This window comes from Panicum virgatum, chromosome 3K, assembly GCF_016808335.1.
Source record: "Panicum virgatum strain AP13 chromosome 3K, P.virgatum_v5, whole genome shotgun sequence".
Lineage (NCBI taxonomy): Eukaryota > Viridiplantae > Streptophyta > Magnoliopsida > Poales > Poaceae > Panicum > Panicum virgatum.
The window spans coordinates 24,650,633-24,663,985 of record NC_053138.1 but is presented as its reverse complement, the minus strand read 5'-3'; positions in this window follow the sequence as shown (position 1 = coordinate 24,663,985).

The following is a 13,353-nucleotide window of genomic DNA, read 5'->3' as shown; positions in this document are numbered from 1 at the left end:
ATCTCAGGTGGCGAAGACCAAGCTCACTGCACCTGCTACCAGTACCACCCCGCGCCCATCATCCGCTGTCGTATCTAGCTTTCATGAAATGGAGGAATGAGCTGGGCCCCAGAAAACACCAGCAGCAGCAGCAAAGGAGGAATGAGCTGAGGCGGCTCCGCGTCGGTTTTGACCGGGCGGCTTTTTGTCCCGTCTCGCAATGCACTCGTCGTGCATCGAGCTTGGCGATCCATGCGAGCCCTGACACGCTAGCTGATGTGGTTTGAACGGTGAGCTAGCGTTGAACCGTGAACTCGACCGGGCCTGTCGCTCTAGTCCTGTGCCGAATGCGGCGCTGCGCTGGGTTGACCTCCTCCGCTGGGAATTCGTGCCTTGGACTGCCATGCTTGGCAGCGTCTCTACGTGTCGGGACATTAGGACTGCCTCGTCCAAATCCAATGGTCGAGATCATACCTCTACAATGCCTATGGACCATGGGGTTCATACATTATTTTCACGGATGTAAATTTTGATATTTTTTTGCGAAAAGGGAAAACATCACATTAAAAGCCAAGAAGCAGGTACAGGTGCACCCCTTTTTACGAAAGGGCCCCTACGTAATTGTAAAATTACATCGAGGTCCATCATCCTCTGCCTCAGGCCAGCGAGCATGTGCAAGGACTCGAGAAGCCACGCAACACGCCGGCGAGCACAACCACCAACGCCACCGCTAACCCAGATGAAGAAGCCGACACCTCGCATGGGAAAGCCGCAAGAAATCCGCGATGAAAGAGCATCGGCCGTCAAGCTTCTCAATCTTTCACACCCTCGTCGCCATCTTCTCTGTGCTGCAGAACACATTGCATACGCTTCTGAGGAAAGCACAAGAAGCTCCAGGCAATCCACATCAGGCAGGGGAAGAGCATAGCGGCCCAATCGGAAGGAAAATCCACCGCCGACGAGCCCGTCGACGCGGATATAGAAGCCATCCCAAGGGAAGCGCAAAAGCTCCAATCCAAGAAGGAAACAGAGCACAAACCTGCTCCAAGAGTCTTCCGGCGAGTCGACGTCGTTGCCGCCATCAGCGCCGGAGAAGGCCCGGAGAACCAAAATCACCTCCCCATCGACGACGCCCGGAGCATCATCAATAGCGAGGAGAACCAACGCCCGGATGTAAATTTTGATATGACGATAACATTTTTGCAACTACGCCACTGCAAGAAGATATGGAAATAATATCAACAGTTTTTTTTCTTGGTATGTTCTCTTAAGGCAAAAGAGACGTTCTGATTCTTCAACTTCACTCCGATGGTCAATTCATCCCTCAACTTTTAAGAAGGCCAATTTAGTGTCTCAGGCTTTTGTTTTTAGGTCAAATTCATTCTTAAAATATTAATGTGATGCGCCATAATACCGTGAGACTAACACAAACCATTCTCTTTACCCTTGGCTATTTCCTCTCCTTCACGATTTGCCTATTGAGCAGTGCTGCAAAAAGTTGATCAAACATGCATATGATGCTCTTAGGCCAGTCTCAGTGGGAGTGTCATCGACACAGTTACCTAGACTGGAATCTTAAGAACTGTGCCAGTGGAGTATCATGGTGATGACACTCCTCTCATATTTCATGACACTCCTCTCTTCTCTCTCCTTATGCTATTGATACATGTTATCAAATTTAACGTCCATGACACTCTTATGACACTCCCACTGAGATTGGCCTTATATGAACTTGTCGGTGTCCTGACCCGGCGGTCCGGACCCAACTAGTAATGTTGCTGCGTGTTTCCTCGTTCCAGATGTTGATGCAAGAGGCAACACAGTAACGCACGGGTTTATCCTGGTTCCGGCCGCGGGGCCGTACGTCCAGCAAGGGGGTGTGCGAGGGCACTGTATTATCTTGCACCGGAGGTGCCTGTAGTAGGGGGTACAGGCGAGGCGAGAGAGGGAGGGAAGCTCCCAAGTCTCTGCTAGAGAAGGAGTTGATTGAGGCATGTGCCAATATCGAGGGCTCAGTGGTGCTGAGTGTTGCGTACTATCGAATGGGTCCGACCGCGACCCCCTTAAAGGAAGCCCGCCTCCTCCTTTTATAGACACAAGGAGGGACGGTGTACATGCACAGGTGATCGTGGAAGTCGTCGTCTTTTTCCCCGAATCGCGGGGGTGCAGTGGTCGAGCACTGTGGGAAGTACACTGTGAGGTATGACGTCGGGCGTGGCAGTCGTCCTGGGCATCGTCCTCGGCCTTGCGGAGATCGCGCCGGCGTCCTGACAGCCCCAGCAGGCGGCATGGTCATCGCTGTAGTGTGTACCATCTTCCAGGTGTGGCATGGCGGCGTTCTGTGGGCCCTGCAGGCCAGGGTCTTGCATATATATGTGCGCCAGCGGTAGTGGGGCTCGTGGCGGTCCCGGGCCCCCCTGGGTGGAGTGCTAGCACGTGCGCTAAGGGGGTCCGGGAGTCACGTGGAGGTCCCGGACCCCTCGAGGGGGGAGGTCCGGGCTTCCGGCTGCTAGTGCTGAGCATCCCTCCTTGGGGGACACGTGGCGACGCCGGATCCCTTCCCGAGCAGGGGACAGGTCCGGGGCCGTAGGTGTGGTGAGGTGGAGTCCGGACAGCAGGAGTTGGCAGAATAGTAACGGGAGCTGTGCCGAGCACGTCTCGTAACGCGTCGCAGGTTCCCACAGTGTTGCCACAGCGTCCGGCATGGCGGAGCAGTGACCGAAGTTGGTGGACGGGACTCCGGTCACAGCCACTGTGGGGAGTGGCGGTCTGACGCCGTCTGACCTGGGCGCTGTGGAGGAGTGGTTGGCATTTAATGCCTCCGTACGATGGGCGGGTGAGCAGAAGGGCCGTTTGTCCTCTTCGTCGAGGGGTGGCCTTGAGCGAGACGGAGACGATTCGCCCCGCTCGAGGGTAGGTTCGCTACCCTTGAGCGAGGCGGAGACGATTCGCCTCCCCGAGGGTAGGCTCGCTACCCTCGAGCGAGGCGGAGACGCGGGGCGCGGTCGAGGGTCTCGATGGGAGCCCTCGAGCGAGACGGAGATCACCCCGCGGGTCCGAGGGGGGTGCGGATGGGCCGCGTGCTGGGCTTCTTTGAGTCCTTTCCTTTCTTCTAGATTTGGAAGGAGGCCGTAGGCCTTCGTGGGCTCAGTTGCCTAATATGTGTTTGCGTTTTTATGGTTATTTTAGTACCGCGATTAGGGTGCCCCTAAACGTGGTCCCCGACAGTAGCCCCGAGGCTTTGGTCGTGTCAGGGGATTCGGCCAAAGGGTATTTCAGCGATTTTACCCCTTGACGTGATCGATCAGTGCTACGCTCCCACCAGGCGCACTTGGGTGCCGGCCCGGCGGATGTGACAACTCGTCCGTCGGGGTAGTGCGCCTGCGGAGAGAGTACTCCAAGGCTCGCGCCCCTTTTTGTTTTGTTCCGGGGATGAGACGCGTCAGCGTGCTGAGCGGGCCAGGGCCACGGTGGCGCCTGCTGCTCTGCAGCCGGTGCTTTTGCCACGCTGTCCCGCGCTCAGGGTCTCAGCCCGCTTTCCCTGGTCGCGTTGCGACGCGCTGTTCGAGGGCAGTCGGCCAGCGCCGATGCTGCGCTGCTCAGCATCCAAGGGCTCAGCTTTGCTTTGTCCCGTCATGTCTCAGCACGGTATCCGAGGGTATCTTTCGATCGTGGGGAAGCCGCGCCGTCACGGGCAGTCCAAGCATTCGCCCTTCGACAGGCTTGAAGCTTGGCGCCCGACGCAGCTATAAATAGGGGTCGTGGGACTCCCGTTCCTCTCCAACTTCCTTCCTTTTACTTCTAGCATCGCCTAAGTCTCATAATGTTTTCCTTTGCCATTCACGACCGGCCCCCAGATGGGGTGGCCTGGCTTTTTTAGGCTTTGATGCTAGAAGAATGCTTGCGAGCGGCGGGGGAAAGCTGGAGAGGGCATGCGCACCATCCCTTAGCTTCAGTGGGATTAGCAGAAGAGCATTGGGCCCGTGGGGTCCTGCTTCTGCGATGTCCCTTATCCTGAAGGAGGGTTGAGGCATCTGACCATGGCGTTAGTGCCAAGTTTGGTGGCCATTCTTCGCATCGTCCCTCCTGGCGACAATGTCGCTCTCGGGGAGATGGTGTGGAGGGTGCTGTCCGCCAGCTTGACCCCCCGCAGGGTCTTTGGTGGAGGAGATGCTAGAAGAAAGCTTGCGAGGAGGGCATCCCGCTGGACCCGTGCGGTCTGTAGGCTGCTCCTCGCAATCCCGAGCAGCCTGGCCATCGCGCCGGCCAAGGACTCGGTGCTCTTCATCAGCGCTCGCTCCTCCCCAAGACAGGGAAAATTGCCAAGCAGGTGGCAATGCGTTTGTACTTTTCGACGGCTTTAAGCCAGTAACCCTTTGTAATAGTTGTTCACAAAGATCAATGAAGTCTCATTCTCCTTCGCGGAGAGGGCGACCTAAAGTGTATGGGTGGGCACCACCCCTGCAGGGGATTTTGATCCTCGAATGTGTGAAGTTTCCTCCGTGGGGGCGCGTCGGCGCACCCGCGGGTGTAGCCCCCGAGGCCTTGGAGGAGTGTTTGTACTCGTCCAAGGGCTATAAACGTCGTCCTGCTTGATTGCTTCACTGAGGTGGCCGTCCAGCATCTTTTTCAGCCGGCATCGGAACTCCTTTCAGCCATCCTCGGCGTTTTTCATGCTGGCACAGCGACCCAGTGTCCGGCTGAACCATCTGGCAGGTGCGCGTCAAGAGTGGGGGTTTTGGTTAAACACATGGAACTTCGTAATCGACGGTCGTCGATCCATTCGAGGGTGCGTCCTGAGCCGCGGTGTGCGAGGAGCCCCCGAGCCCCGGCCTGTGTAAAGGTGTTCGGGGAACCCTCGACTTTTGTTACGACCCTCGTCGCCCTTCCGCAAGGAGGAGGGGTGAAGCTCACCATGCTACCCATGCCCGGGCTGCGAGCTATGGCTGCTTCAGTGAGCTGTTATCGGGTAGTTCAAGAGGACGTCCGTGCCCCGTTCGATAAGGGTCGGCTCGTGGTCCATGGACATGTCACATAAAGCGCTCGCAAAGGTTCGCTAGGCAGGGCTCGGACCCATTCTATAGGGTCCGAGGGCTCGATGCTCTCCATCGGTGGGATCCCCCTGCTAGGCACCCTCGACTAGCCTTGAACACTGCGTAGGACGTCTCAAACTCCGCGTTCGAGGGTAGCTTGTATGGCACATCCATGCAGTCCCTGATTCTGGCGATCTGGGGCGCCTGTCGAACCCTCGACGGGCCAGGCTTCGAACCCATGATCAGTAAGGCCTCGGAATAAGGTTCCCTCGAGGGTGAAGAGCCCCCGAAAGGAATATTCCGTCACGGTTCGCAAGCGGCGCGCAGTCGCTGGTCGTGTGCGCGGGTCTTCCGCTGGTCGTGGGAGACGTGGCCTGGTTCGTGCGGTGCGGTGCGGGCGCGCCTTTTCAGGCGGCTACCTCGGGTAGACGAAGTGGCGTGGGCGGCGGCTGACGGATGGAACAGTGCAACAGTCATGCCGCACCCATCGGTTACCGCGTCGTAGTTATTGCCAAGTGCGTGCGTGGGAGACTCCGCGGTCATGGGGCCCATCCGTCAGCAACACAAAATCTACCGCATTCAATGCAGGGGATTCGTGCCATGGTGGCGAATCCACCCATCGTGGTGAATAAAAGCAAGAAAGGGGGGATAGTTTGGGCTCACCTGGCCATTTGACTTCATCTCCCTTGCCTTCTCCACCTCCCCTGCATCCTGAGCCCACAGCCGAGAGCGAGAGGAGGAAGAAGGAGAGAGCGAGAGCGCACCTTAGGCACCGCAGAGCTTGCCTTCCCACATCCCCCCCGTAATTCGAAGTAATGTCGGAAGGCCGGGAGCCATTGTCGTGGGGGAAATCCACCGTCACAGAGGCGGTTTTGGAGCAGCTGGTCGCCGACCGGCTGCTACCGATGAACATCAGCTTGGAGCGGCCAGCGTGGATTCCCCCACGGCCGGAGGAGACCGAGCTGAATCCCCCCGAGGGCTACGTCATGAGCCTCGTGCGTCTCCACGAGAGGGGATTCAGCGTCCCCGTCAGTAGATTCATGCGGGCATTGTGCAAGTACTACGGGGCGGAGCTGCACAACTTGGGCCCCAACTCCATCTCGCAGGCGGCGGTCTTCGTTGCTGTCTGTGAGGGATACCTGGGGATTGAAGAACATTGGGATCTGTGGATCCACTTGTTCCATGGCGAGCTCTTCGTTGAGAACGTGCTGGGCCAGCCGAAGAGGTTCGCGCGAGCTGGTGGCCTGATGCTCCATTTGCGCCCAAGCCGGAAGAACCTGTACATCCCCAAAAAGATGACGACGAACAATGCCGGGTGGACTCGAGGGTGGTTCTACCTTCGCAACTTCGGCAACAGACTCCCGGTATTCACCAATAAGGTGCTTCGGGAGAGACCAGCGAAGTGGGACTGGGGGGTATCGCCCCCAGCGCATCAAGCCCGGCTCGAAGTGCTCACCGAGGCGTTGGTGCACCTGGCGAGGAAGGGGTTGACGGCGGCTGCCGTCATCGCGAACTTTCACCGGCAGAGGGTGATTCCTCTCACGGAGAGGAGCCTGCCGATCTTCGGCCTCACCCCTGGGGTCCCAGCCTCGGGCTCGAGGACATCGATGGTGCTGCTCCCCCGAGGAACGCGGTGGCAGAGGGCGAGGAACGCGGTGGCGGAGTTCCCCGACAATGCAAACCTTTCAGTGGTGAGTCTCAATTTCAATCCGTTGCCGACTTGTGCTATTCCTTTCCCCACTCCCTGACACTGATTTGATTGCGTTTTGCAGGGGGTGAGCCGCAGGTGCCACCCCTCGAGGCCTCCGATCCCGGAGGAACGCGAAGCCAACCGCCTGCACGCAGAGGCGGTGAAGAAGCAGAAAGACGCAGTGGAGGCGGCTGCCGACAGGAAGAGGAAGAGGAAAGAAAAGCACGACAAGGCGTGCAAAATCGCACGCGTGGAGGGGCAGCCGCGGCCCGCTACGCCCGAGTCCACGGATGAGGAGGAGGACACCTCGGATGCCGAGGTCAACCTCCCGGGTGATGACGAGGCAGCGATAGGCGCGGATTCTTCGCCGATCTATCAAGAGGCTGGCGACGAGGACGCGCCAGTGACGCTGCGTGAAGCGAGGCCCACACCGGAGTTGTTGGTGGACCCACCCCTCGCGGGGGCGGAGCGGAGGTCGCCCATGCCAGCGGCGGGAAGAAGGTCGCCCACGCCGGTGACGGGCGGAAGATCATCTACGCCTGCGACAGAGCGGAGGTCACCCCTGCCGGCGACGGGTGAGGGGATCCCCGCGCCCGCGATGTCGACGGGCGGCGACAGGTCCGCGGTGAGCGCGGAGACGCCCGCGCAGACGGCTTCGAGGCTCCTGGCCGATCCGAGGACGACACCCTCGGATCAATCGTCGAGGGGCATCAGTGTGCCACAGCCCGAAGGAGTGGCACGGGCAAACGCAGTATGAGCGCCCGGTCCGGGTAAGTGGTTTTGGTTTTATTCTTTGCGTTCATTTAATCGATCCCCCAATCCTGCTAACTTCAGCCTTTCTTCCCCGATTTCTAGCTCCGGGGCCGTCGCCAAGGATGCAGCCCCGCTCGCACCGGCCAAAGCCCTCAAGACCGGGACGCGCGCCACACTGCACACGGCGCCGCAGCCCCCGCCCGTCGTAGATATTGTGGCGGAGGCCGCGAAGCTGCAGGAGGCGATGACTCGAGGGGCCCAAGTGGCTCAACAGGCTCGAGCGCCTTGGGGGAGGCTGGCCGGGGCGGCGCAGATGACGCCACCCGGCCGGACGTCGAAGTCGAGGCCGATCGGGGCGACGCGGATAGCGCCGCCCGGCCGGTCGCAGAAGAAGGAGCTGGTGGGGACGCATAGGAGCGCCCCGCCAACCAAACGGAGATGGAGACCCTCGTCCCCGAGCCCCTGAGGGCTGGGGTCGAGGGCGTCGCGGAGGAGGAGGAGTCGGCGCCGAAGGCGCCGGTGGCGGAGGAAACCTGTATTTCGGTGCCTGCAGAGGCCCGGGACGAGGGTGTCGTTGCGGCAAAGACGGCGCAGGCGGCACCGGAAAGCGTGGTGCCGGTGGTGCAGCTGCCGGATAGCAGTGAGGAGTTCGGGGACTCGAGGGACATCTACCCCGCTGCTGCGGCAAGCGCCGCTGACCGGATCGCCGAGTTTACGTCGGCCTGAGAGGAGGTGCTCAACGCGGGGACGTCCGAGGGGCCCCATCATGGGGCAATCATCAAGTCCGGGGTCCCCTCGGAGTTTCTCCGCGACGAGCAGGAGGAGGAGGCCGTCTGGCAGGTGCAGATCGAGGCCGGTTCTCATATTCTGAACCACCTCGATCGCGCCCTGGAGCTCCATAGGACGACGGATTACCAGATCAGTCAGGTAAGCGGCTCCCTCCCAAGAATCGTTCGTCTTTGGCCTTGATTTCATGTGTTTTACCCACGCCTTTCCACTTGCAGCAGCTGAGGGACATCTCGCGCAAAAAGAGCGCCGAAATGACCCGGCTGTACTCCCAGGTGCGCTGGCTTGGGCAGCACAATGCTGGCTTGGTGCTCCAGAATATCGACTCCAACACCAAGATGACGGATCTGGGGGCGCATCAGCAGGCGCTAGAGGAGGAGCTAGCGCGGACCGCCGGTGAGTGTGACGTCCAGAGGGCCGCAGCGGAGCAGAAGGCTCAGGAAGCCGAGGCGCAAACCGCCAAGCTGTAGCGCACTAGGGCGGTGCTCGAGCAGAAGGAAGCCGAGCTCCAGCGCAAGGAGGCCGAGATCCAAGGCAAGGAGGCCGAGCTCCAGCGCGAGAAGGCGACCGTCGCCATGCTCACCGGGACCCTCGAGGAGAAGGGCAAACCCCTTGAGGGAAAGGAGGTGGCCATCCGGAATGCGGAGGCCGCCCTCAAGGAGAAGGAGAACTCCTTGTCTTCACTCGAGGAGGCCGCCTGAGTCCAGCAGGACGAGGCGCAGAAGAATATCGCGGGTGTGTGCTCGAAATTTCGCTATTGTTGGATTCTAATTTTTCGCAGCTTATCTTGGTTCCTTTGATCAGAGCTGAGCCAGAGAGTGGCAGACGAGACTGCGGCGAAGGAGGCGGTCAACACCGCGCTCATGGCGGCGCAGGCGGAGTACACTGACCTGGAGTGGACCGCTGTGAGCGTGTGCCAGGAGCTCGAGGGGGAGGGCGCCGTGTCTAGTAGCTCGGTGACCAGCCGCCTGCGAGCGCTAGGTAGCCGGATCGCCAAGCACGCCAAGAGCACCTTCCGTCTCGGTGTCCTGCGAGCCCTCGCCGTGGCCTCGACGCACTATATCATGGACCTCCAGAGGGTGTCGTCGGGGTACGTCATTCCCAACGACGCCGATGCGGACGCCACGTCGGCCATCATGGACAACGCCGACGCAGCCGCCGAGGAGTTCGCCACAGTCCTGGCCGGGAAGCTCGAAGCTGACATCCCCCCGATAGCCGAATTCGATGCTGCTGAAGACCCGCAAAGGGGGATGATAACCTGTAGGGAGACTGGGCCTCGGAGCCCATGTAATGAATTAGTACTTGTCATGATTGTACTTGTGAATTAAGAAATTCGTTATCGTAAACCGACAGTGTGGCCCATCGAGGCCTTGTGCATTCAAGCCCTCGTTTTCTTAGTCTACTTCCGTGTTCTCGTATGCGACTTTGGTAAACTTCTGCGAGGAATTTCGCGTTCATAAGCGACTTAGGCGTGGGGTGGTGAGGGTGGTGCCGTATCCCGGAGGCGTAGGCGGCCCCACGACTCGGCCGGCCTCGTATCGTAGTTGCTTATGCCTCGTGTCCGTTTTTTCCAAGTGTACGAGAAACTTTAGAGACAGAAATTTTTTGAAAAAAACGTTGGCGATTTTTGGGGACGTTCGGGGGTTCCCCCCGTAGTAGCCCCCGAGGGAGGCTTGGCTTTGCCGAGGGTAAAGCCAGGCGTACCTCAGTGTTCGTGCGCGTCCGAGCCCCCGAGGGTCTGGAAGGTTCCCAAAAAATAAACAAGTAAAGCATACTCCTTTATTATTTCGGGAAATCGAAAATGCGAGTGCAAACGATGTACAAATAGCTCGGAACTCTAAGGATAGAAGCGACGTAGCTGTTGTATGTTCCAAGCATTGGTGAAGACTTCGCCGTTTTCGTTCGCCAGCTTGTACGTGGTGGGCTTGAGCACCTCGGCGATGATGTATGGGCCTTCCCACGGTGGTGAGAGCTTGTGGCGGCCCGTGTTATCCTGTCGAAGCCTCAGCACCAAGTCCCCTTTGTTGAGGTCTCGGCGCCGAACTCTCTGCGCTTGATATCTTCGCAAAGACTGCTGGTAGCGCGCAGAGTGTAGGAGCGCCACGTCTTGAGCCTCGTCCACTTGATCCAGCGAGTCTTCGCGGGCTCGCTGGTTCTGCTGCTCTTGATAGGCCTTGAGCCTTGGTGACCCGTACTTCAGGTCCGTGGGGAGTATGGCCTCGGCGCCATAGACGAGGAAGAATGGGGTAAATCCCGTGGCTCTGCTTTGGGTCGTCTTCAGGCTCCAAATAACCGAGGGTAGCTCTGTGAGCCACCTCCGGCCAAACTTGTTCAGCTTGTTGAAGATCCTTGGTTTCAGTCCTTGGAGGATCATGATATTAGCATGCTCCACTTGCCCGTTCGTCTGTGGGTGCGCCACAGCCGACCAGTCCACACGTATGTGGAAGATGTCGCAGAACGCCAAGAACTTCTTGCCTGTGAACTGAGTGCCGTTGTCGGTGATGATCGAGTTCGGGACCCCGAACCAGAAGACAATATCAGTAAAGAACAGAACGGCTTGCTCGGATTTAATCTTGCCGATGGGTCGAGCCTCGATCCATTTGGAGAATTTGTCGATTGCTACCAACAAGTGGGTGAAGCCCCCGGGCGCCTTCTGCAGCGGGCCGACGAGGTCTAGCCCCCACACGGCAAACGGCCACGTGATGGGGATGGTCTGCAGAGCGTGGGCCGGGAGGTGCGTCTTTCGAGCGTAGAACTGGCAACCCTCGCAGGTCCGAACGATGTCGGTGGCGTCGGTGACCGCGATGGGCCAGTAAAAGCCTTGTCGAAACGCGATACCCACGAGGGTTCGCGGCGCGGCATGATGACCACAGGTGCCAGCGTGGATGTCACGGATCAGCTCCTTGCCCTCGGGGATGGGGATGCATCGCTGCAATACGCCCGAGGGATTGCGCTTGTACAGCTCGTCGTCGATTTGGGCGAAGGACTTGGCCTGCCTAGCGAGGCACTGCGCCTGAGCGCGGTCCGAGGGTAGGATCCCCCAAATCATCCAGTTGAGGTACTGGGTGCGCCAATCTTGCGAAGTGGGGGCCTCGTCGATCTCCATTGCTTCGGCCTCGTCCGTGGAGGTCTCGAAGTCAATGTCCATGGGCTCGGCCTCGGCCGCCGGGGGGTTCCCGCCGGAGGGCCTGGCGTTCGAGGGGCCTGGCTCCGCCGGATCCTTGAATTCGACGGAGGGCTTGGTGATGTCGCGAGCGAAGATGTCCGGGGGGGGTGGTGGTCCGCCCTGACGCGATCTTGGCTAGTTCGTCGGCATCCTCGTTGTACTTGCACGGGACATGATATGAGTTCTAGGCCATCGAACTTGTCTTCGAGGTGGCGTACTGCTTTGCAGTATGCCTCCATCTTCGGGTCGTGGCAGCTAGACTACTTCATCACTTGGTCGATGACGAGTTGAGAGTCACCGCGTACGTCGAGTCGTTTGACGCCAAGCTCGATGGCGATGCGGAGGCCGCTGAGGAGGGCTTCGTACTCCGCCATATTGTTAGACGCAGGGAAGTGCAAGCATATTACGTATCGCATGTGATCTCCGAGGGGTGAGATGAAGAGGAGGCCAGCGCCGGCGCCGGTTTTCATCACCGACCCGTCGAAGTACACGGTCCAGCATTCAGCCTGGATTTGTGGTGGGGGTAGCTGAGTGTCAGTCCACTCAGCCACGAAGTCAGCCAAGACTTGGGACTTGATCGCTTTGCGGGGGGCATAGGTGAGAGTTTCTCCCATCAGCTCCACGGACCATTTGGCAATTCTACCCTCGGCTTCCCTGTTGCGGACTATCTCTCCCAGAGAGAAAGACGAGACCACGGTGACGGGATGGGCCTCGAAGTAGTGGCGCAGCTTGCGCCGGGCCAAAACCACTGTGTATAGCAGCTTCTGAATCTGTGGATATCATGTTTTGGTTTCAGACAACACCTCACTGATGTAGTACACCGGCCGTTGGATAGGCAGAGCATGGCCCTCCTCTTGTCCTTCGACAACGACCACCGCGCTGACCACTTGGGTCGTCGTGGCTACGTACAGATAGAGGGGCATGCCATCCACGGGTGGTGTGAGAATGGGGGCATGAGTGAGCGATGTCTTCAGCCTGTCGAGGGCTTCTTGAGCTTCGGGGGTCCACGTGAAGCACTCGGTTTTCCTCAGGAGTCAATCCAGGGGTAAGCCTTTCTCGCCGAGACGCGAGATGAATCGGCTGAGGGACGCTAGGCATTCCATGACCCTCTGTACCCCCTTTAGATCTCGAATCGGTCCCATCCGAGTGATGGCTAAGACTTTCTCAGGGTTGGGTTGGATGCCCCGCTGGGAGACAATGAAGCCCAAGAGCATGCCTCGAGGGACTCCGAGCACGCACTTCTCGGGGTTGAGTTTTACCCCTTTGGCCCTTAGGCAATCGAATGCGATCTTGAGATCGTTAACCAGGTTGTCCGCATTCCTGGATTTTACAACGATGTCGTCGACATATGCCTCTACGTTCCGCCCGAGATGGTCCACGAAAATGTGGAGCATACACCGCTGATATGTAGCTCCGGCGTTTCTAAGGCCAAAGGGCATCGTGACGTAGTAGTACATGCCGAAAGGTGTGATAAAAGAAGTCGCGAGCTGGTCGGACTCTTTCATCTTAATTTGGTGGTAACCAGAGTAAGCATCAAGAAAGGATAAAAGTTCGCATCCCGCAGTTGAATCTACGATTTGATCAATGTGTGGCAAAGGAAAGGGAACATTCGGACATACTTTATTTAAACTAGTGTAGTCTACGCACATCTGCCAACTCCCATTCTTTTTCTTCACTAATACAGGATTAGCTAGTCACTCAGGATGGAATACTTCCTTGATGAATCCGGCCGCCAGAAGTTTCTGCAGCTCCTCGCCGATCGCCCGGCGCTTGAGCTCGTCGAAACGTCGCAGGCGCTGCTTCACCGGCTTGGAGTTGGGTTGGATATCAAGGGAGTGCTCGGCGACCTCCCTCGGTATGCCAGGCATGTCCGAGGGGCTCCACGCAAAGATGTCTGCGTTGGCGTGGAGAAAATCGACGAACACCACTTCCTATTTGCTGTCGAG